This window comes from Canis lupus, chromosome 2 (genome assembly GCF_003254725.2).
Source record: "Canis lupus dingo isolate Sandy chromosome 2, ASM325472v2, whole genome shotgun sequence".
NCBI lineage: Eukaryota > Metazoa > Chordata > Mammalia > Carnivora > Canidae > Canis > Canis lupus.
Genome location: NC_064244.1, coordinates 63,833,513 through 63,855,224, shown reverse-complemented (window position 1 = coordinate 63,855,224; position 21,712 = coordinate 63,833,513). Strand labels below are relative to the sequence as shown.

The 21,712-nt window shown below is 39.5% G+C and overlaps 1 protein-coding gene, 1 long non-coding RNA gene and 1 other non-coding gene across 3 annotated transcripts in view; 2 read left to right on the top strand and 1 right to left on the bottom strand.

Moving 5' to 3' along the window:
• LOC112660202 (uncharacterized) overlaps nt 1-21,712 on the bottom strand; it is a 52,064-nt gene that overhangs the window by 18,070 nt on the left and 12,282 nt on the right. The window lies entirely within an intron of this gene.
• LOC118354139 (uncharacterized) lies at nt 4,297-6,906 on the top strand. Its single transcript, XR_004814151.2, has 3 exons — nt 4,297-4,341; nt 5,201-5,327; nt 6,531-6,906. It is a non-coding gene; the product is annotated as an uncharacterized LOC118354139 (long non-coding RNA).
• LOC112660740 (small nucleolar RNA U3) lies at nt 9,787-9,991 on the top strand. The gene has a single exon (XR_003137177.3). It is a non-coding gene; the product is annotated as a small nucleolar RNA U3 (small nucleolar RNA).

Sequence of the window (21,712 nt, the reverse complement as noted above, 5' to 3'; positions counted from 1 at the left end):
GACCACTGTTATGTTATATGCCAAACGCATCTGACACATGTCAACACCGTCTTCCTCGTTTAAAAGTTGTGTGGCTAATAAATAACACAGATTGAAATCTAAGACAAAAATCAGGGGCAAAATCTAAGAAGAAAACGTCTCCTCCAAATTGTTAGCTGAGAAACAAGAGGTTGAACAAGATTAATTATTATGAATTTGGACCGAGAGGGTTAAAGAGTTATTAGAAAGCTTTCCTTTTCCAAAAAGGATCAGGAGCACAGATGCTCCACTCGACCCTCTTCTCAATGATCCTAGCCAAGTTTGAAGGCCATGAGAAGGAATAAGCAGATGGTTCAATGTGAGTAAGTCAAAAGGAAGTTGCATTTGCCTTATTCGGCTTCCTAGCAACTAGACTGAATGATGCCAAGAAAGCCAGCCGGCTCTAAGGAGAAACGCTGCAGGACACTTGGAACCCAGCGGTCGGGCAGGGGAGAGAAGGCCCCCAGACACCCTCACCTGGCAAAACAAATCCAGTGCCTACTGACACCCACACTTCCCACCTTATCAGGACCTTCCCCTTCCCTTGTAGTTCTCACTCCAGCCTACCCTGGCCACACTAATGACAGCCACTTGACTACCAGGACAACCTTTCAAACTCCAGTAACATCAGATGAGCAGTCTGGCCCAGCCATCAAAGAATAACTTCCCACTTCTCCATGGGAGAGAAGGCCCAACGCACTCAACACACCTCAGCCAGCTGGACAAAGGATTCTGCAGGCCAAAAGACCCGCGTTCAAACACTGCAGCCCAAGCACTGAGAAAGGCAGACGTGTACGCTGGCTGGAATCCCAGAGACCTGAGAAACATCCCTCCAGAGCCACAGTGTTCCTTTTCTCCTCCCTAAAAACATCCCCTAAGTACCAGGACGCTGGGGGGTTCCCAAATGGGCTGCTTAGAGGAATCACATTCAGGCAGGAATTGTCTTTGTGTAAGTACATAAATTGAAACATGAAATATACCCACAATATGACACAAATGGCCAAAGGAAGGCTTAGAAATTATTGATCATTGTAAGGTTACCCTAAGCCCTGGCAATACCACTGTATTTACCATATACTCTGGGACCCTAACTGGTGGCACCCAATAAAACTTTAGTTCTGGGATCCCTGGGTGGCTCAGCAGTTTAGCGACTGCCTTCAGCCCAGGGCGTGATCCTGGAGTGCTGGGATCGAGTCCTGCGTTAGGCTCCCTGCATGGAGTCTGCTTCTCCCTCTGCCTGTGTGTGTGTCTCTCATGAATGAATAAAAAAAATCTTAAAAAAAAAAAAAAAACTAACTTTAGTTCCTCTCCTACTCAGTGGGTAGTAGGTCAGTCTCTGTCAAACAGAAAATGGGACTTAGAAATGTATCTTGGGAAATAATTACGGTTCCCAAGATGTTCAATGAAGATGTTTTCAATGTATTATATTTAAGCCTTATAACAACCAAAGCTGGGTATTATCAACCTCCCCATACTTTTTAGAAACAGATGAGGAAACCAAGGGTCATGGCCCCCCGACTTTCTACACAGCTAAGCTATAAAGCACAAATTCAAATCCAGATGTGTCTGACTTTAAAACCCAGGCTCCCTCTAATAACTCCTACACCAAAAACTCTGGGCTTAATGCAGGAGGTCTGCAAGTAAAAGAAACATAGGAAAAGAAATGAAAGGAGGACAAATATAAGGGATAGAGGTGTTAAGTCATTCTATCTCTTTATGGAAAGTAAATTCATGTGGGCATAAAAAACTCGCATTTGAGAACATAGAGAGTATGGCAGAGGGCTCCACGGTGAAATGGCTGTCTGCCCATGCCTCTCCTGGCCATGCTCCAGCAGGCCTTCGCCTCCTGCACACATCTGGGTGGACCACCTAAGGAAGAGCAATTCAAAATTCAAGCCTCAAGACTGATGTGGAGGAACCAGAATTCTTATACACCACTACTATGAAAGTAAAATTGTACAATCACTTCAGAGAATCATCTGGCAGTTTCCTAAAAGGTGAGACACACAATCCAGCCAGTCCATTCCTAGATATTTACCCAATAAAAATGAAAGCACAAATCTACACAAGAACTTGTACATGAACCTTCACAGCAGCTTTATTTGCAACAGTCAAAAACTAGAAATGTCTAACCCACAGGAAGATGGGAAAACAAACTGTGGTATACCCACAGGTCGTAAGCCTGCCCAAGTCACCATAACAAAACACCATTGTCTGGTTGGCTAAAACAATAGAAACTTATTCTATCATTCTTCTGCAGGCAGAAGTCCAGGATCAGGATGTCAGCATGGTCCAGACCTAGTGACGGCTCTCTTCCTGGCTTGCAAAGGCCACCTCCTTGCCGGGCCCTCACACAGCCGTTCAACACTGCATGCGCATGGAAAGGACTCTTCTTCTTACTTTTAAGGCCACCAATCTTACAGGATTAGGGTCCCACACTTGTGACCTTATTTAACCTTACCCAGCTCCTAAAAGCCCTATCTCCAAATAAAGTCACATTGGGGATTAGGGCTCCAACATGTGATTATAGGGAACACAATTCAGTCCATGGCACCATAAAATGGAGTACTACTCGGTAACAAAGAAATGGAAGTACTGATTCGCCCAAACAATACGGATAAATCAAAATAATTGTACTGAAGGAAACCAGAGACTTCTTTATAAAAATATAACTATATGATTCCATTTAAATAATTCAAATCTTATACACAATATATAAAAATTTATAGAAAATGCAAGCTAATCTTTCGTGCTAAAAGTGACAGACCAGTTGTTGCCAAGAGAAGGGGGAATGATAATGACGAATAAGTAAACTTTGGGGACAGCTGTGTTCATTACCTTGACTGTAGTGCCTGTCATCCACATGTCAAAACTCAAGTTGTACATTTTAAATATGTGTAGTGTATTTACTATATCAATGTTACACATCAATAATCATATATTGATAAGGCTAAAAAAATCCAAGCCTTTCTCCCCCAGCTTTGTTTTCTCACTCTTTATTAACATGTATTCTCTTTCTTTCCTTTTTTTTTTTTTTAAGTTTACTTATTTACTTTTAAATAATCTCTACATCCAATGTGGGGCTCAAACTCACAACTCCAAGATCATGAGTCACATGGTTTTGACTAAGGCAGCCACACACCCTAACAACAACATGTTTTCAGTGTGTTTCAAGTTTTAGTGTTGGTCAGAAATCATGCAGATTCTGAGGTCTTTACATGGAGAGAACCTTACACAGAACTTTACACATCTATGGAAACAGCCCACCGAAACACTTTCTCGTTATTTCATTAAATGTACATGTCAGTCCCAAAGCCTCCAGGAATGCTAGTACGATTATTTTTAACTTGTTACTATTGTATCTCAATTACTTTAACTTATTAGACAGCTGATCTATTAAGTTCTCAGGGTAGGACCCACTGGGGATAAATTTTAAAATTAAAAAGATTTTTAAGAATCTACTCTTAGAAGTTCCATCATAATTTCAAATTTCACTGAAAACAATTTGAATTTTAACACTCCTCTGGAGAAATTTCAATCGAGCCTCCAGAAATAGGAAAAGAGTAGTATCATGGCATTGTCAAAGGACACAAACCAAAAAAATGTCAGATTTCCTCTATGATATTCTAAAAGAAACAAAAAACAAAAAAACCCCACAACTCAGGGTAAATACACAGCTAAACACAGTGTCACCATGCAATTCAGCAATCACACCCAACTGATTTGAAAACGTACATCCACACAAAAACCTCCACATGAATGTTTATATCAGCTTTATTCATAATGGCCAAAGCCTGGAAGCAACCAAGATGCCCTTCAATAGGTGACATAGATAAACAAGCTGGCACATCCAGACAATGAATATTATTAAGTGATAAAAAGAAAAGAGTATCAAGCCACAAAAAGACTTGGCTAAATCTTAAATGCATATTGCTAAGTGAAAGAAGCCAGTCTAAATAGGCTACATACTATATAGTTCCAATTATATGACATTCTGGAAAAGGCAAAACTATAGAGATGGGTGAAAAGATCAGTGGTTGCCAGAGGTTTGACAGGATGGAATTGAAAAGGTGAAGCACAGGGGTTTTTTCCAGGCGGTGAAATTATCCTGCATGATACAGTGATGGTGGATACATGACACTATGCATTTGTCAAAACCCACTGAACTTCACAGCATAAAGAGTGAGCCTTAATGTATGCAGATTTTAACAAATCATTTAGGAAGTCAAGAGAATCCCAGGATGGAATACAGAATGTGACAAAACAATTACAAATGGTCTATGAATGTATGAAACCACCTCATGGAAGGGAGGGAGGGAAAAGGTAGGAGCTCACCTTTGTACAGCTTTGCAGAGAACCCAGTGGGATAGGATTTGGCCCAGGGCTGTAGTTTCCAACCCTTGCTCTAAAGCCTAATGAGGCCCTCAAGTGGTAACTTTCAGAAGCCTGTGAAAGGAGGACCATGTGATGTGGGATCTGTGCCACAGGGAAGAAGGCCAGACCCATGGCTTTGCCTGCATCTGGTCCAGAGTCGATGCCAAAGTCCTGATCCGGACTTAAAAGATACCTAACACCCAGCCCCCACCCTCCCCCAGCCCCCATCCCCGTCTGACCTAATTCTCTACCTGTACTCCTGGGGAGCTCTCCTCATGGCAACTGGCATGCCTTCTAGCTGCTTCCTCCAGTGCCTTGCCCCTTGCAGGTCCCTGTCTTCAACACCCCCTCCCCAAATACCCACATGGCTGGCTCCCCTGCTTCCAGCCAGGGCTCTGCCCAAATGTCACCTTCTCTGTCAGGCTCTCCCTCACCTTCCCCACCACCTGTGCTCCCTGCCCCTCTGATCCAGCTTCACTTTTGTCAGCATCATTCACACACACACACACACACACACACACACACACACACATTTTAAAAATAAACTTTACTTTTTACAACAGTTCTAGATTTTCCGAAAAATTGTAAAGATGATACCATATAAGAAAGTTCCCATATAACCTACACTTAGTTTCCCCCATTATTAACAGCTTACATTTGGGGTACATTTGTTACAACTAGTGAACCAACACCGATACACTATTATTAAAAGAAGTCCATAATTTATTCTGATTTCCTCAGTTTTTACCTACTGCCTTTTTTTCTGGTCCAGGATACCACATTTCATTTTTTGGTCCTATCTCCCTAGGCTCCTCTTGTCTGAAGCAGTTTCTCAGACTTTCCTGGTTTTTGATGGCCTCGACAGTGTTGAGGAGCACTGGCCACATACTACATATTTTTACTTCTTTGTGTATTATCTCACTCCAAGCAGGAAGGTAAGTTTCTAGAAGACAGGGCTTTTGTCTGTCTGTTTATGGTTTCTCCGGCAACTGGAACGGGGCTTGCCACAATATAAGTGTTCAACAAATAACTGCAGAATTTATGAATTTGCTCAAAGGAATTATTTTTTTCAACTCTAAAACTCTCTAGACTTTCAGGTTTCATAGAATCCAGTCCTTCTCATTTAACACACGAAAACAATTAGGTCTCAAGGGGTTAGGTAACATTCTTTTGTTTTTTAAGATTTATTTGAGAGAGAAAGAGTGAGAGAGTTCATGCAAGCAGTGGGGAGGGGCAGAGGGAGAGAATCCTCAAGCAGATTCCTTGCTAAGTGTGAGCCCAACATAGGGCTCAATCCCATGACCCTGAGATGTCCACCAACTGAGCCACCCAGATACCCCAGGTTAGGTAACTTTCTAGTTACAGGAACCAGAACTAGAACTTCCTCAACCTTTTGTGACTGTCACACCCAGAAAATCCATACTTCATTGTACACAGGACCCTACAATCAGTGTCAGTCCAACACTTCAAGTTGCCCACAGGGAACTTGGGAGCTGATACTCATTCTCAGCAACCTCAAAAGATTTTTCTGCAGAATGGTATTTATTTGGGTCAATGACTCGAATATTTTATTGCATTTTGCCCTTATTATTTTATAAACATTAAGTAAAAAAAATGCCAACACCAATACTTAAAGAAGTCATCTAGCAAGTGACAAACAGGACTGAAATCTTTCAGGTCAAATCAGATTCTTCTGATTAGGTCTTGGCTGATCACCTGAAACCACACCAAGTGCTAGAAAACCTCATGAATGGCAGTGTGTAAATGGAGAGACATGAATAGCCTGTCACATGAGATAGACAGTTCTATTTTTTACTCATTCCTTCCTCTTGAGTATCTTTTCAGGAAAAGATATCAAGGAATCCCCCCATTCACTATACTTGTTTGGCAACTTTTAAACATGTGCTTTAGCAATAACCAAACAGGAATCCAGTAATTGCTAAATAAAATGTAATAAGCATGAACTTCAAATGTGTCCTTTCTCAACTCACCCAGTGCCCAGTATATACTATGCTCTAAATAAATACTTACAGAACACATGAAGATGAAGTGATTCAAAACCTTATTAGAAATGAACAATATGGGGGATGCCTGGGTGGTTCAGTTAGTTAAGCATCCAACTTTTGATTTTGGCAAAGGTCATAATCCCAGGGTCAAGAGATCATGTAGTGTGCTGGGCTCCACAATGGGCATGGAGGCTGCTTAAGATTCTCTCCCTCTCCCATCTGAAAGAAGCGAAGCAAGAGAAGAGAAGAGAAGAGAAGAGAAGAGAAGAGAAGAGAGAAGAGAAGAGAAGAGAAGAGAAGAGAAAGAAAAGAGAGAAAGAGCTACATAAACATGGAAAATTTATTTCTAGTGCTTCTACTCTTCTATATATCCCATGCAACTACAAGATATTAAAACAAATACTCTTTAGGAAGTATTCCTTGCCAAATCTATATTCTGGGAAAATTTATGAATTTTAAGTGTATCAAACAGATAGCCTTGGGAAAATTTTACTTTGTGTTTTTTATTCTGTCTTCTTCCAAAAACCTTACAGGTGCTACCTAACAAAGTCGACTGACATATGTTAACCTCTCATTAAGCAGTATCATTGGGGGATCCCTGGGTGGCGCAGCGGTTTAGCGCCTGCCTTTGGCCCAGGGCGTGATCCTGGAGGCCCGGGATCGAATCCCACGTCAGGCTTCCCATGCATGGAGCCTGCTTCTCCCTCTGCCTATGTCTCTGTCTCTGTCTCTGCCTCTCTCTCTCTCTCTCTCTCTGTGTGACTATCATAAATAAATAAAAATTTTAAAAAAAGCAGTATCATTGGGATATTAAGACAGTTCATACACACACACACACAGACACACACATACGCACGTAATGTCAAAGCATTTCACTTTACACTTTTTCTAATGGGCCTTTCTAAAATGTACTAAACTCCCCTTGTCCTTCTTCAACAGCTGAAAGTCTTTCATCCTTTGTCTGTTTGTTGGCTATTCAAGGTCAATTATGACCAACATGACCATATTTTCTCAAATGTAAGACCTGCACTTTTTGTTTTCCATATATGAAATTAGGGATCCTTCTTATAATAATACATACATTTGATGTTGTGTATTTTCCTTTTAAAAGTTACTATTAAGGGGTGCCTCGGTGTCTCACTCAGTTAAGTGGCTGCCTTTGGCTCAGGTCATAATCCTGGAGTCCTGGGATCAAGCCCTGCATCAGGCTTCCCTGCTTAGTAGGGAGTCTGCTTCTCCCTCTCCCTATGACCCTCCCCCCTTACTGATGCTCTCGCTCACTCTCTCAAATGAATAAATAAAAAATCTTAAAAAAAAAAAAAAAGAAGCTACTATTAAGATGAATGATTTTTCTTTCCAATTGGAACTATATCTCAGAATAACCAAACTGTTTACAAGGGGATATTATAGAAGTAGTCCAACTAATAAATAATGAGAAAATAATGGAATAAAAAATTATCAAACATCCTGCAACAACCAGTAAATAAATGGACCTAGACAAAAATCAATGGTTGCTAACAACATATACAGAAAGACAACTAGGCATTAAGATTCTTTTTTTTTTTTTAAGATTTTATTTATTTATGCATGAGAGACACACAGAGAGAAAGAGGCAGAGACACAGGTGAGGGAAAAGCAGGCTCCATGCCGGGAGCTGGACGTGGGACTTGACCCCAGGTCTCCAGGATCACGCCCTGGGCTGAAGGCAGTGCTAAACCGCTGAGCTACAGAGGCTGCCCAGCATTAAGATCCTTTTCAATAGAAGTGCAGATCACTTTTGGAATGAATTATGTTGCCAAAAAAAGAACATGAATCCTGTCACAACTCTAGACCTGTCTCTAATTTGCTGGAAATACAAGAGGGAGAAAGACAAGTTAAATGACTCCACAAGGTGTGCCTTCATGGCTCAGTTGGTTAAGCATCTGAGCCTATAGCTCAGGTCATGATCCTGGTGTCCTGGGATCAAGCCCCATGTCAGGCTCCCTGCTCAGAGGGGAGTCTGCTTCTCCCTCTCCCTCTGCTCCTACCCCCTGCTGTGCCTTCTCATTTGCTCTCTTTCACAAATAAATAAGTAAAATATTAAAAAAAAATGACACCACAAGATGCAACTGGCCTAGATTGTGGGAAACTCTATCTAGAAGACAAAGGACTTGCTTCTTTAATAACAACAAAATACAAAAAAAAAAAAAAAAAAAAAAGAGGGAACCTATAGGTTTTAGACGTAAGAGACATCAACCACTACAGAACATTGCCAAGGACAAACCATGTTAGGTCACAAAACAAGTCTTAATAATTTTAGAAACATTGAGATCATAAAAAGTATCTTTTACTGGTCATAATAGAATGAAATTAGACATTAATAACTGAAGAAAAACTGAAAAATCCTAAAAAACAGAGAAATTCATACCCTTTTAAACAACAACAGGTCAAAGAAACCACAGTGAAAATCAGAAAATAGGGATGCCTGAGTGGCTCAGTGGTTGAGCGTCTGCCTTTGGCTCAGGTCGTGATCCTGGGTTTGGTATCAAGTCCAGATCCAGCATCCAGCTCCCTGAGAGGGGCCTGTTTCTCCCTCTTCCTCTCTCTGTGTATCTCTCATAAATAAATAAATAAAATCTTAAAAAAAAAAAAGAAGAAGAAAATCAGAAAATACCTTGAGACGATGAAAATGAAAACACAACATAGCAATACTTCTGAGATGTAGAGAAAGTAATGCTAAGAGAAAAAATGTATAGCTGTAAACATTTACATTAAAAAAAAAAAATCTCAAATCAACAACCTAACTTTACCACTTAAGGAACTAGAAAAAGAACAAATAACCCAAAGCTAGCAGAAGGAAGGAAATAAGGTTAGATCAGAGATAAATAAAGACTAGAAAAACAATAGAAGAAAATTGATGAAATGAAGAGTTGGGTCTCTGAAAACAATCAACAAAATTGATAAGCCTTTAGCTGGATTAAAAAAAATAAAAAACACACAAATAATTAAAAGAATATAAAAAAGAGTTTTACCAGTTTTACACAAATAAGAAGGATTATGAGTGTACTATGGGGGCACATTGGTGGCACAATCAGTTGAACTTCCAACTCCTGTTGTCAGCCTAGGTTGTGATCTCAAGGATGTGATCTTGGAATCAAGAGCCACGTGGAGCTCAGCGCAGGAGTCTGCTTGGTATTCTCTCTCCCTCTCCCGCTTGTGAGCACATTCGAGTTCTCTCTCTCTCTCTAAAATAACTATTAAAAAAAAAGATTACTATGAGCAATTATACAAAACAAATTGGATAGCCTAGAAATACACAACCTACAAAGATTGAATTATGAACAAATAAAAAACTGAATAGATCTGTAACTAGTAAGAAGCCTGAATCATTAATTAAAAGACTCCATAGAGGACCTCATTCAGGGATCATTTCGATAGTTTGTTACTAGAAAGTTTCTCTGAATGTATAGAGTACCCAAAACCATGAGGAGGGGGCATAGGCATAGCATTTTCTCCCTAGCGTGAAGCCAACATTGGGTGGTGCTTCTGCAGCTTTCTTTTGCCACTGAGGACTGTTCTCTCACTTGAGACAGCAAGAGAAAAAACAAACAAAAAATCTCCTTAAGGAACAGTTCAAAACCAGATGGCTTCACTGGTAAATTCCACCAAACATTTAAAGAATTAACACAGATCTTTCTCAAACTTCCAAAAAACTGAAGAGAAGGGAACAGTTTCTCCCTCATTGTATAAAGCCAGCATTACCCTAATACCAAAGCAGGACAAAGACACAAGAAAACTATACACCCCTGTGATTTATAAACATTGCTGTAAAAATCTTAAAAAAAACACAAGCAGGATTTAACAGTATAAAGAAAATGATTAAACACCATAACCAAGCACAATTTATCCCTTCAATGCAAGGATGATTCAACATATATATATATATATATATTTAAAATCAATCAATGTGAAACTCTGCACTAACAGGATGAAGGAAAAACTCACATGAACATTTCAATTGGTGCAGGAAGCATTTGACAAAATACAACATACTTCCATGATTTAAAAAAAAATTACTATATAAGCACTCTACAAACTAAAAATACAAGTAAACTACTTCAACATAATAAAAGCTACATATGAAAAGCCCAACGCTAACATCATGCTCAATGGTGAGACTGCAAGCTCTTCCTCTAAGATCTGGACCAAGACAAACATGCCCACTTTCACTACTTCTTTACAACATAATGCTGGTCCTAGCCATAGCAAGTAAGCAAAAGAAAGAAATAAAAGGTATCCAAATTGGAAAAAAAGTAAAAGTATCTCTGTTGATAGCATGATGTTATACATGTAGGGAAAACCCTATAGAGATTGCACCAAAAACAACTAAAAAAAAAAAAAAAAAAAAAAAAAAAACCCTGTTAGAACGAATAAATAAATTAAGCTAAATTGTAGGGCACAAATTCAACTTGCAAAAACCAGTTGCAGTTCTATACACTAACAATGAACAATATCAAAGGAAATTAAGAAAACAATTCCATTTACAAGAGCAAGATAAAGAATAAAATACTTAGGAATAAAACAAGGAGGTCAAAGACTATGTATACTGAAAACTATTAAGTGCTGTTGAAAGAAATGAAGGAAGACACCAATAAATGAAAAGATATCCCATCTTCATATATTGGAATATTTAGTACTACTAAGATGTATAGTACTACTGTAAACAATCTATAGATTCAATACAATTTCTATGAAACTCCCAATGACTTGGGTCCCTGGGTAGTTCAGCGGTTCAGCGGTTTAGCGCCTGCCTTTGGCCCAGGGTGTGATCCTGGAGTCCCGGAATCGAGTCCCGTGTCAGGTTCCCGGCATGGAGCCTGCTTCTTCCTCTGCCTGTGTCTCTGCCTCTTTCTCTCTCTAGGTCTATCATGAATGAATAATAAATAAAATCTTTAAAAAAAAAAAAAAATCCCAATGACTTTTCTGCAGGAGTCGAAAACTCCATCCTAAAATTCATATGGAATTCCAAGGGACCCAAAATAATCAAAATAATCTTGAAAAAAAGAACAAGGTTGGAAGTTTCATACTGCCTAATTTCAAAACTTATAAAAAGTACAGTAATGAAAACAGTGTGGTACTGTCATAAAAACATATATAGACCAAAAGAACAGAAAAGAAAGCCCAAAATATACTCTCACATATAAGGGTTAAATAATTTTTTAAGTGCCAAGACCATTCAATGAGAAAAGGACAGTCTTTTCAACAAATTGTGCTGGGAAAACTAGCATCCACATGCAAAAGAATGAAGTTGGAGGGCAGCCTGGGTGGCTCAGCGGTTTGGCGCCTGCCTTTGGCCCAGGGCGCGATCCTGGAGACCTGGGATCGAATCCCACGTCGGGCTCCCGGTGCATGGAGCCTGCTTCTCCCTCTGCCTGTGTCTCTGCCTCTCTCTCTCTGTGTGTGTGACTATCATAAATAAATAAAAATTAAAAAAAAAATTAAAAAATTAAAAAAAAAAAAAAAAAAAGACCTGAAGCTATTAAAGCCCTAAAAGATGATCCTGGAGACCTGGGATCAAGCCCCACATCAGGCTCCCTGCATGGAGCCTGCTTCTCCCTCTACCTCTGTCTCTGCCCCTCTCTCTCTCTGTGTCTCTCATGAATAAATAAATAAAATCTTTTTTTTTAATAAAAAAAATCTTAAAAAAATAAAGCTTTAGGAGAAAATGGGGGAAAGCTTTCTGACACTAGATCTGGCAATGATTTCTTGGATGCTACAGTAAAAAGCAAAGACAAAAGAAAAAATAGATAAATTGGACTATATGAAAATTTAAAAATTTTGCACATTAAAGGTCACAATTACAGGCAACCCACAAATGGGAGAAAATATCTATAAATTATATATTTGATAAGAGTCTTTTTAAAAAGATTTTATCTATTTATTCACTAGAAACACAGAGAGAAGGCAGAACATAGGCAGAGGAAGAAGCGGGCTCCTCACAGGGAGCCCAATGTAGGACTTGATCCTGGAACTCCAGGATCATGCCCTGAGCCAAAGGCAGACGCTCAACCACTGAGCCACCCAGACATTCCTGATAAGACTCTTATATGCCAAATATATAAAGAATTCCTACAACTCAACAACAACAAAAAAAACAAACCCAACCCAAAAATGTGCAAAGGACTTGAACAGACACTTCTCCAAGGTATACAAATAGGCAGTCAGCAGCTAAAAAGATGCTCAACTTCACTAATCATCAGAGAAATGCAAATCAAAACCACAATAAGGTGCACCTGGCTGGCTCAGTCTGTAGAGCATGCAACCCTTGATTTTTGGATTGTAAATTTAAGTCCCACATTGGGCATAGAGTTTACGTAAAGAAAAAAACCAAAAACCAAACCAACCAACAAACAAAAAACACTACCACTTCACACCCATTAGGATGGCTACTACCAAAAAAACCGAAACAAGTATCGGTGGGGTTGTGAAGCAGTTGGAACCTCTGCATTGTTGGCGAGATTATAAAATGGTGCAATAGCTATGGAAAATAATCTGGCAGCTCCTCAAAAAATTAAAATTAGAACACTCATATGATCCAGCAATCCCACTTCTTGGTATATATCCAAAAGAACTGCAACATGTAAGAGATATTTGCACATCCATGTCCATAGCAAAATTATTCATAATCGTCAAGAAGTGGAAGCAATCAAAATGTCCATCGATGGAAGAATGGAAAAACAAAATGTGGTTTATACATACTGTATTTGTTAGTTCTCCAGAGAAACAGAACCAACATGATGTATGCACACATATTTATTATAAGTAACTGGTTCATTTGACTACAGAGGCTGAAATGTTTAAAATCTGCAGGGTAACATGACAGGCTGGCAACCCAAGAGAGGCAGTGTTCCATACTGAGTCTGAAGGTAGTCTGCTGAAGAACTAGCAAGAGCCTGATGTGGCAGATGAAGTCCAATCGAAGTCTACTGGAGAATTCTCAATTGCTAAAAGAGGTGGATCTTTTTTGTTCTATTCAGGCTTTTAACTGATTGGATAAAGGCCATTCACATTTTGGAGGGCAATCTCCTTTACTCAAAGCCCACCAATTTAAATGTTAATCTCATCCTAAAATACCATCACAGAAACAGCCAGAACCACGTCTGATCGAATACCTGGGCACCCCATGATCCAGCCAAGTTAATACATAAAATTAACTGTTGTATATACAATGGAATATCCTGCCTTAAAAGGAAGGAAATCCTATAACATGCTACAACATGTATGAACCTTGAGGATATTACACTAAGTGAAATAAATCAGTCACAAAAGTACAAATATTATACGATTTCACTTACATGAGGTAACTAAATGTAGGGTAAGTTCCTGACATTAAGCTTCTGATTGTCAAGATATCCATTTCAAAAGATATCCCTCTTGAATAAACATATTGCCAAATGTATGACACAATCACTAGGTAAAACAACCAGATTAGGAACTAGGTCACCCACACCCGTTAAGTTCCTCTTACAGAAAATCCTGGGTGATTTGGATGACTGACCACTTGAGTGACCCTGCTTCCACTCTCCCATGCCCTCATTTCTGCTTTCTTGATTTTATAGTCTGGTGAGACCCAGGTTGCACTTCTGACCTACAGAACTGTAAGGTAACAAATGTGTTCTTTTAAACTGCTAAATGTAGGATAATCTGACACAGCAGAAATGGAAAACTAATACGTGGTCCAGAATATCTATGACTTTTAATATTTCTGTCTGCCTTTTACATTTTTCCCCTACTTTCCTTTCGTTTGAGGCTATAGTCTATGATTGCTGCTTATTCCCCATTTCAAATGTGCTATGGGAGTGGAAAGCAAATATATGTTTGTTCATTTGTTCAACACCAATTAGCAGATATCCAAGGAGTGCCTGCTCTGTATAAGGCAGGCAGTAAGCTGGACACCAGGGCTGTAACAGGGACCATCCTAAGAGATTAGTGCGTGTACCCAGACCTCCAGTAGCACCCACACTAGTCAGGCACCCTGACTCCAACCAAGCACAACTAGTGATTGGTGGTGGGTGTAGCTAGGCTCAGCAGGCTGCCAAGTTTCTCAGATAACTGATACCAGCAATTTGATGATACAAGATTCTTGAAGTGGTTCCAATACCAACAGCTGAGTAATATATAAACGTGCATCTCCCTGGGCCCGAGGTTTCAAAATCTTGCAGGCCCAGGGCCTGGGAATCTGCATTTCAACAAGCTCTTAAACTCACTCTTAGGCAGCCCTAAGTTTGAGAAGCAAGGCCACAGTGGGTCTTGGGGGCCCAACCCCGGCTCTCTGGAAGTAACAAGGCTCTGAGTAAGGGCCATAAAGCCTCTAAGGAATGTCTAAACATAACATTGCAAGAAAAAAAAAGTGCAAAGATTTGATGGTAACTGTTTTGGTGATTGCAGAGGTAAAACACTGAGTATACAATTAAATTTGCAAACTACCATCAAACATGTAAAAATCAATAAGTTAGTTTGTTCACAGATTTCTCTAAGCAATATAACAAAAAGCATAAAGAGCACATACCAAGCTGTTAACAGTGGCAAATGCTCAGGAGTGGGCTTATAGAAGATTTGCACTTTTCTGTGTTATGCATGTTGTTTGAATATTTAAAAACAAATACTTACTGCACTTCCTATGAGTATATATTTCAAAATAAGAAGTTTAAAAAAAAAAGCATTATTTTTGCTCTTAGATTGAAAAGAATGTCATTTTGTAAATTATATAAACTAAAAGCAAAATCAGCAACAAGTGCTAAAATTAAATCTTGATATCTGCATTTACATCTTCATCTAATTTTACTATTTTACCCTAGGGACACCTAAAAACCAAAGAACATTTCACTTTACCTTTTAGCTACTGAAGATCTTCCATATTGTCTTCTGTGAAGCCTAGCTGATGAAGACATCTTAAGTCCTAGGAAAATAAATTGCCTTTTTTTTTTAGGATTAAATTAGAAAACCATTTCACAATATCAATAGCACTGTGAAACATTAATGAGCAGCAATGTTAAGGTCCTCCACCCTGCATCCCATCATACCAATTTTCAAGCAAACACAACAAGAAGCTAATCACAACCCTGAGATACACTCCCCAGCTCTATTTCTCTGCTACAGAAAAAGTCTAAGTCAACACAACACCTAGGGAAGATGCAGGGAGGACTGGGAAAAAGGCTCACAGATTGGAGAAAAGGAAAAGAAGTAAGTAAGAACTAAAACTTACAGTGGAAATGTGAGTTTTAGTTCATACAAACTTTATTCAACTTGGGTGTCCTGTCTTCCTTTAGAACCATGTGATGCTTGTTAAAGAGACATGGCAAAGCCAAACCAACACAAAACATACTGTCCAGCATACTGGCCAGATCTGGGGCCAGCAAGGATGGCTTTCCATTATTTTTTTTTTAAAGATTTATTCATTAGAGAGAAAGCATGCAAGCTCACATGTGTGCGTGCATATGGTAGTGGGGAGGGATGGAGGAAGAATCTCCAGCAGACTGTACGTTGAGCACAGAGACCAATGTGGGGCTCTACCTCACAACCTTGAGATCATAACCAAAGCAGAAATTAAGACTCAGCTGCTCAACGGACTGTGCCACCCAGGTACCCCTCCATTATTTTAAATGACATAATACACACCATAAAATTTACCTTTAAAAGGGTAAATTTTATCATATGTGTTTTTCAGTACATTCACATAGTTATGCAACCATCACCAGTTACATAATTCCAGAACTATCTCATCAACGCCCACCTCCCCCCCACCCCTGACAAAAAATTCAGCAGTAGTCACTCACTCTCTATGCTCTGGCAACCAGTAATGTACTTCCAGTCTCTCTGGAATTATGTATTTCAGACATCTTATATAAATGCTGGGTGACACGGTAATTATGTTTAACTCTTTGAGGAACTGCCAGTTTGCCACATATGCTATACTATTTTACATTTTCACCAATAACCCATGAAGATTTCAATTTCTCCCCAACCTTGCCAACACTTGACATGAATCTTAAGCAGCGGTCTTCAAATTGGGTACATGGAGCTAGGGAAAGGAAGACATTCTGTGGAGAGCATGAGCATAATGGATACTCTGAATACAATTTCAGGCCCTCTGCTTCCATAATGCCCTTTCCCACATGGATTTGATCTAACGTGCCGAGAAAAGACCTGTGACCTCCTTCTCCTCTCCTGTTGCTCAATCACCCTATCCCACTGCACAAAAGAAAGATCCAACTGCTCACCACCCAGAATCTTACTTGGATTGCCCCAGCGTAAAAAATTCAGAATGAGATTAAAGTAAGTGGAGAAGGCAGAGTAATGCAAACAATTTCAATAAGAGATACTGAAAGGAACAGAGCCTTATTTCATCTAATTCCTAAATGGCTCTAAGCATTGTCCATCCTAGAAGAGTGGAATGTTCAACATAAGGATGGATAAGTTTGATTACACCAAACCAATAATCAACTAAAAATGAAATGGACTAAAAAAAAAAAAAAAAGAAATGGACTGCAGACCTAAATGAAAAAGTCAAAAGTATTAAACTCTTGGGAAAAAAAAACACAGGAGCAAATATTCACAACCTTGAGTCAGAGAAAGATTTCTTGGATATAGCACCAAAAGCACAAGCATTAAAGAGTTGACAAGTTGGGGGGAACATAGGTGGCTTAGTCAGTTAAGTGTTCAATTCTTGATTTCAGCTCAGGTCCTGATTTCAGGGTCATGAGATCAAGCCCCACGTCGGGCTCTGCGTTGAGCGTGGAGCATGCTTAAGATTCTCTCTCTCCCTTGATCTCTATCCCTTCAACTCTACCTCATGCTCTCTTAAAAGAAGGAAAAAAAAAAAAAAACACCTTAAAAAATTGAAAAGCAGGGATCCCTGGGTGGCGCAGCGGTTTGGCACCTGCCTTTGGCCCAGGGCGCGATCCTGGAGACCCGGGATCGAATCCCACGTCAGGCTCCCGGTGCATGGAGCCTGCTTCTCCCTCTGCCTGTGTCTCTGCCTCTCTCTCTTTCTCTCTGTATGACTATCATAAATAAAAAATTAAAAAAAAAAGAAAAAATTGAAAAGTTTATTTTTTTCAAAATTTTAAAATTTGGGGCTTGAAAAGATATCATTTAAAAAGATTTATAGAGCAGCCCGGGTGGTTCAGCAGTTTAGCACCACTTTCAGCCCAGGGCCTGATCCTGGAGACCCGGGATCGAGTCCCACGTCAGGCTCCCTGCATTGGAGCCTGCTTTTCCCTCTGCTTGTGTCTCTGCCTCTCTGTCTCTGTGTCTCTCATGAGTAAATAAAAAAAAATCTTTATAAATAAATAGATTTGTAAATCTTATAATGATAAACAACTTGTGTTCAGTACATATAAGGAACTCTTACAATTCATTAATAAAAAGAAAAATAACCAAATTTTAAAATGAGCAAAAGATTTGTTTTTTTAAAGATTTTATTTAATGAGATGCTTGGGTGGCTCAGCAGTTGAGCGCCTGCCTTTGGCCCAGGTGTGATCCTCGAGACCTGAGATCGAGTCCTACATCTCCCCGCATGGAGCCTGCTTCTCTCTCTGCCTATGGCTCTGCCACTCTGTGTATCTCTCATAAATAAATAAGATCTTAAAAAAAAAAAAGATTTTATTTATTTATTCATTTATTTGAGAAAGAGAGAGAACAAGAGGAAGGAAGAGTTGAGGAAGAGGGACAAGCACACTCTGTTCTGAGCATGGAGTCCAGCTTAGGGGCTCAATCCCAGGACCCTGAGATCATGACCTGAGTCAAAACCAAGAGTCAGACCTCAACCGAGCTACCCAGGCATCCCTAAAATGGGCAAGGGATTGGAGTAGACATTTTTTCAAAGAAAATGTACACATGGCATAAAACACATGAAAAGGTGCTCAACATCAGTCATAAGGCAAGTGCAAATCAAAACTATAATGTTGTCACACCCACAAGAATGGCTATCATTCTTCAAAAAACTATCAAAAAACAAAATAATAATCATTGGTTAAGGTGTGTAGGAACTGGAATGTTTGCACACTGTTGGTGCATGTGAAATGGTGTAGCTACTATAGAAAACAGAATGGCAGTTCCTCAAACAATTAAAAATAGAATTACCATATCATTCAATAATTCCACTTCTGGGTATATACCCAAAAGAACTGAAGGCAAGGTCTCAAGAGATGTTTGTACACTCATGTTCATAGCAACATTGTTCACACATAATAGCCAAAAGGTACAAGCAACCCATAAAGTCCACCAGTGAAGGAATGAATACACAAAATGTGGTATATACACACCATGGAATATTACTGAGCCTTAAAAAAGGAAGGAAATTCTGACATATGCTACACCATGTATGAATCTTGAGGACATTATGCTAGATGAAATAAGCCAGTCACAAAAGGGCAAATACTGTATCAATCCATTTATATGGGATATGTAGAATAGTCAAATATAAAGAAACAGAAAGTAGAATGGTGGATTAGGAGGAAGAGTAGGGAGTTGTTTAATGTGCAAGGAGTTCCATTTTTACAAAATGAAAAAGTCCTGGAGATTTGACTGCACAATTAGGGGAACATACTTAACACCATTAACTAAACACAAAAAAGTGGTTAAGATGGGGGCACCTGGGTGGCTCACTCAGTTGAGCTTCTGACTCTTGATTTTGGCTGTGATTGGCAAGTAATCTGCTTGAAATTCTCTCTCCCTCTCCCTCTGTTCCTCCTTCCTCATGTGTGGTCTCAACACATGCACTCTGTTTCTCTCTCTAAAAATAAATGAACATCTTTGAAAAAAAAAAAAAACAGTTAAGATGGCAATTTTGTCATGTGCGTTTTACCACTATTCTTTTTTTTTTTTTTTAACATGATTCTTTAAATTGAAGTGTAGGTGATACACATTACATTAGTTTCCGGTGCACTACCCCGTGACTAAGTGACTCAGAAAGTCTATATGCTGTGCTCACCACAAGTATAGCTACCACCTGTCACCATACAACACTATTACAACACTATAGACTATGTTCTCAGTTTTTGCTTTGTTGTTTAAATCACAATGAGAATGCAATTCACACTTACTAGGATGGGTATAATCAAAAGGACAAGTGTTAGGGAGGATGTGAAGAAACTGGAACTCTCACACATTGTTGGTGGGAATGTAAAAGCCACTTTGAAAGCAGTCTGGCAGATTCTTAAAAAGTTAAATAAACATAAATAGCAATTTAACCTACCTAGCCAAGAAAAATGAAACACAAGTCCACACACAGACTTGTGTGTGAATGTCCATGGGAGCATCATTCACAATAGCCAAAAGATGAAAACAATTCAAATGTCCATCAACTGGTGAACAGGTAAAAAGAAAATAATGTGGGATATTCATACCATGAAATACTATTCACCAATAAAAAGGAATTAAATACTGAGATGTTACAACATTGATGAATCTCAAAACCAGTATGCTAAAGTGATAGCCAATCAAAAAAGACTACATATTATTGGTGTCGGAGGTCATTGAGAGGACTTGACCACAGGCTGAGGCTCCTTACCCACTTCCCTATCCTTAGGCTGTGCAACCAGCTTCTCGTTCCCACTTCTAGAGGATGCCCTAACAAAGCCTTAAGATAGTGATGTGGTATTGAGACCATCTGAACAGTACACAGAACTGAATGCAGGTAAGATCTTTATAGATACTGTAGGGGGCAGCCCGGCTGGCTCAGCGGTTTAGCGCCACCTTCAGTCCGGGGCCTGATACTGGAGACCTGGATGGAGTCCCCACGTTGGGCTTCCTGCATGGAGCCTGCTTCTCCCTCTGCCTGTGTCTCTCATGAATGAATAAACAAAATCTTATAAAAAAATAAAAAAGAAAGAAAAGAAAGAAAGAAAAGAAAGAGAAAGAAAGAGAAAAAGAAAGAAAGAAAGAAGAAAGAAAGAAAGAAGAAAGAAAGAAAGAAAGAAAAGAAAGAGAAAGAAAGAAGAAAGAAAGAAAGAAAGAAAGAAAGAAGAAAGAAAGAAAGAAAGAAAGAAAGAAAGAAAGAAAGAAAGAAAGAAAGAAGGAAGGAAGGAAGAAACAGGAAGAAAGAAGGAGGGAGGGAGGGAGGGAGGGAGGGAGGGAGGGAGGGAGAGATTTGGCAGCTGGGTGAGAGATCTACTTATCTTGTAGCTGCCCAAGACACACCTTGTATCTTAAGTTCTTTTACTTACTATACCTGTCACTTACCAATCTGGAGTGGCTCACCTTTCTTTGGTCTCTCTCTACCCTCAACCGGTTTCAGATTATACCGAGAAGCTCCAAAGAAGCTTACAAACCAACATTTATATAATTATGTTCCATTTATATGAAATATACAGAAAGTGTGAATTCATGAAAAAAAGAAAAAAACAGAAAGATCACTGGTTGCCTATGGTGGACTGGGAAGGGAATGAAAATGGGCATGGGGCATCTTTCTGGTGTCACAGAAATCCTCCAAAAGAACTGTGGTAATGGTATTATGTAAATTTACTAAAAATCATTAAATTTTAGGCAGCCCTGGTGGCTCAGCGGTTTAGCACTGCCTTCAGCCCAGGGCCGGATCCTGGAGACCCGGGATCGAGTCCCACATCGGGCTCCCTGCATGGAGCCTGCTTCTCCCCTCTGCCTGTCTCTGCCTCTCTCTCTCTCTGTATCTCTCATGAATAAATAAATAAAATCTTAAAAAAAAATCATTAAAATGAGCAAATTATGTGATATGTAAATTCTATATCTCAATAAGCTGTTTTTAAAAAGCGAACTCAGACTTCTGGGTTGGACAGTGAGGGACAATTTGGTCAGATAGGTGTTCTGCCATAAATACAATTTCCATAAACTAAACGAGTGAAATCTACAATTTCTAGATTTTACTCCAATAGGATTAAAACACCGCACATGAAAACCACAGAACAGGATGGTCGTGATAGCCTTTGCAACTCCTTAGAAGTATAACAAAAAAAATTCTGTAGTTGTCAATTGACAAATATGTAAGGAGGAAACAAATTTTCCCACCAGGAGCTCCTGAACAGGGTCATACCACAGGTCAGCCTTGCCACGGGAACTAGCAAAATAAAACCTCACCCTAGAAACTACCCACACTAGTGGGTAGTGAGAACGCAATGGCGTTGTCAACACTTAACTAAGAGCAGAATTAGAAAACCAGCACTGAATTGCAGGCAGCCTCTTGTCTGCTCTCATTCCTCCATTATGGCCGATCCAAGGCAGCAGGCATTTACCTTGCAAAATAGGTAGCTTCTTGGACCCTACTGCCCCCTAGGACTGGGACAAAGTTGAAATACAGA